The 3,905-nt window shown below is 37.0% G+C and overlaps 1 pseudogene; it reads right to left on the bottom strand.

Annotated features, from left to right (window-relative positions):
* Positions 1-2,491: 2,491 nt before the first annotated feature.
* LOC102872032 lies at positions 2,492-3,108 on the bottom strand (annotated as a pseudogene).
* Between the last annotated feature and the right edge of the window lie 797 nt (positions 3,109-3,905).

The raw sequence follows: 3,905 nt of genomic DNA, 5'->3' as shown, positions 1-3,905 counted from the left end.
AATGAATCAACCTATCAGGCTGTAATGAATATTTAATGTTTTCTTGGAATGAAGTAATGCATTTCTTGAAGCCTTTTTTCTTCTTATATTGTTCTTCTGTGTGTTTAAAAATTTGAGTGAACTCTATTTTCAATTAGATATAGTATATTCTTAGTAGATGGTTTTTTTGTCTTTATAACATATTTAATTTGTTGTTTTAAGTCAGTCTATTTGATTTTATATCAAATAGTTAATAACCATACATTTATCCTTCAAATACAGATGTGCTTAAATTTATCTTTGGAACTTTCTGTGCATTTGATATTCTCTATTAATTAGTAAAAAAGATTAATTTTTCATTTCAAAAAGAAAAAATATTTTTATTCATTGATATAATTTATATTAACAAAATGATACATTTGCATATATGACATATTATTTCTTACAGGATCTTGTCAATACATGGACTCTCAGCTTTTATTTTTGTTGTTGTCTTTAGTTGATTTGCTTACAATAATTAGTATAAAGCTCTCAATTAGTATAAAGCTACATTTCTGAAAATGTTTGGTTGGCATGAATATTGGAAATTTTTTGAACATCAAGACAATTAAATAATACTGTTGACCTTCATGAAATTGATGATTTTCATAAAGTAATATTCTATCATGAAATATACCAACTTATTACAAAATTAAAACATTTAACCTTAGCAACTTTGTTTAAATAGTAAAAGCTTATTATATTATCTATGTTTTAATATGCTAAAGAGTCTTTGGAGAATATAGTCATAATTCCTCTCCTCAGGGTTGCAACAGTGGCATCCAACACAGCAGAAATTGTGAAGGTTACAGGAGAAAGAGGTGGTTTTCATTCTGGGAGCTGACATTTAACTTGATGGCACCTAACAACACTATTAATAAATATATTCATTCAGCAATGAATAAATTCTGTTTATCAAGATAGATCTTAAAGATACAACAGTAAAAAGACATACATAATTTTCATCTTTCAAAGATTGTGTTGTGAGAGAAATGCAGGGTCAGTTACATAAAAGTGCTTGGACAGGAGATCATTAAGAACTAAAATAACAGTAAATACTCCCAAATCTGTGTGCACCTGTGTGTATCTTTGTGTACATCTGTTTGTGTACCTATGCGTAGCAATATGTAAGAGTTCATTTTCCCAATGAAAATACTGTTGTTATTTGCCATTGAGTCAACTCTGACTCAGAATCTTTAGAACAACAGATCTGAATCTTGCCCTGTACTTTGCTATTCTCATGATCTCTGTCATGCTCTAGCCCATTGTGTTACCCCAGTTCACTGGGAGTCTTCCTCTCTCTTGCTGATCCTCTACCTTCCTCAGGATGATGTCTTTCTTTAAGGATTGGTTCTTCCTCAAATATACCCAAGTAAGTGAGATGAAGTTTCACCATGTGTGGCTTTAGGGAGCACAGTAATTACACTACTTTAAGATAAATATGGGGTTATTTTTACAAATCCATGGGATATTCAATACTCTTAGCCAATGCCACATTTCAAAGGCGTCAAATCAACTTTGGTTTTCCTTATTCATTGTCCAACTCTCAGAGACATAGGAAACAATTGAAAATATCATGACTTGAATCAAGCTCACTTCAATCTTTAAATTGACCCGATTGCTCTTTTAACTCTTTGGAGATGTCCTTGGCAGCATTTTTCCCCAATGCAATATACCTTTTCTTTTCTGTAATTTTTTTAATTTCAAAAAGATTAAAATATTTTTATTCATTAGCATAATTAACAAAATTATACATTTGAATATTTGACATATTATTTCTTACAGAATCTTGTTAATATATGGACTCTCAGCTTTTATTTTTCTGGTTGCTTTTAGTTGATTTACTTACAATAATTTGTTTACATTATGCTTCATTCATGTACATTGTGAAGGGGTTTTGTCCCCTCCCTCCACCCACCAAACTCTGTGACCCTCATGATTTCTCCCTCTCTCTCCTCAGCCTCTCTCCCCCAGTCTCTTCAATTTTTGGATATCCATACGCATTTTACTGATTATCCTTCTGCTTTTACAGTAATGGTCTTGTGCAGTATTTGCCCTTCTGCACCTGAGTTAGTTCACCCAGCATAATACTCTCTAGCCTCTTCTATGTTATATTACTCAAAAACATTGCTCCTGAGTGCTGCATACTATTTTTTCTAATTACAGTGTGCCTTTATTCTTTAGCAATTAAACAAATAAAACCCCCAACAAAATATACTCTTAATTAATCCTGCAAAAATTAATAAAAATTGGTGACTACATTTCTCAGATATACCTCTCATGTCCAATAAGAAAGAATCCAGTCCTCAGTGAGAAAGCAAACACAGAAATGCGAAGGGGTAGGAGAAACTAGCTTTCCTACGGTGTACAGCGCTGGAAGGTCAGGGTCACAAAGCTCCCAAGCTGCTGCTCTTCCAGGTGCTCTCTTTCCATGGATGCAGGAGCGCATCACTTCTATTGGCAATTTCGACAGTCAGTTTGGATTCTGATAGATTCTCTGAGGTTCCTGTAGCATGACACCACCTTCTGTCATAGCACTTTGAGGTCATTTGATCGAGTCCGAGGATGCCTCCCACGAGGTGGGCTGGTAGACCATGAAGTTAATTCCGTCCTGTAAGCATCGTTCTGCCAGTACTTGTCTTACACTCTCGCAGGCCACCACGTTTGTGGTCCTATAAAGGTGTTTTTTAATAGCCCAGTCACGAGTGGACGCCGAAACCACGACGTGGTCATTTGGATGCTCTATAAATGCTTCCACATGATGCTGAGTCCTTATAACTCGCAATCTGTGCCGGAACTCGCAGGAGTGCCACTCTGTCTCCCAGCCCTGCTCCTTCCTGGCCACGGCCAAGAGCTCCAGATTCCGGGGTTCGGGTTCGTGAACTGGAGGGCCACCGCTTCATTGTCTGCAAGGGCCGCTTCGGGCTTCACCGCTGGTCTGGCACCGGTTGAGAGGGCTACAGACCCGAACTCAGGGTTTTTGCAAACTGACAACCGTGTCCAGAGCCGCGACCAGAGCGCCAAGGTTAAGGACACCTCTGACGGGCTTTGGAAAAGCCTCCCTGCCTGCCCTTCGCAGGGGTCTCGCATAGTACTTCCTGTGTGAATGCACTACAATTTTTCAATCTTGTTTGTTGATGGACATTTGGGCTGTTAGCGTTATTTTTAATAATTCTGCTATAAATACCAGTGTACAAATCTGTATTTTCAACATATCTTTTGGTTTCTTGACTGCTGTTACTATGGGTACTAATTTTTTAAGTTCTGCCACGAGGTATTTCAAGAAATAGATAAAACCTGGTCATGCTCAACAATCTCTGCCAATATATATGGAAGACAGCTACCTGGCAAACTGACAGGAGGAGGTTATGGTTTTCTTTTTTTTTTCATACACCCAAAGGAGTGATCCAACAGAATGTGGAAATTATTAGACAAAATTAATATCACATGAAGGTAAAATCTTACTGAACTTAAAAAATTATTAGAACATTGTGTAGATAGGGAGCTGCTAGAAATTCAAGTTGCATTCAAGAGGCTATGGAAGGAAGGATGTCATTGCTAATGTCAGATGAATCTTGGTTGAAGCAGAAAATACCAGCAAAGAAGACATTCAGATGGCCAACAAGCACATGAAGAAATGTTCAAAATCCTTAACTCTGAGATGCAAAACAAAACAACTATGAGATATCATTTCACCCCAGTAAGAATAGCAAAATTTAACAGAACAGTAAACATCAAATGCTGGCGAGGTTGTGGAGAAACTGGAACCCTTACTCGCTATTGGCGGGAGTGTAAAATGGTGCAACCACTACGGAAAGCTGTATGGTGCTTTCTCAAAAAGTTGCATATAGAAATACCATTTGACCCAGCAATTCCACTACTGGGAA

This window comes from Elephantulus edwardii, unplaced genomic scaffold (genome assembly GCF_000299155.1).
Source record: "Elephantulus edwardii isolate Elephantulus edwardi_28Jun2011 unplaced genomic scaffold, EleEdw1.0 scaffold00078, whole genome shotgun sequence".
In the NCBI taxonomy this organism is placed as follows: domain Eukaryota; kingdom Metazoa; phylum Chordata; class Mammalia; order Macroscelidea; family Macroscelididae; genus Elephantulus; species Elephantulus edwardii.
Note: the sequence above shows the minus strand (reverse complement) of the source record. Positions and strands in the feature narration are given on the sequence as shown.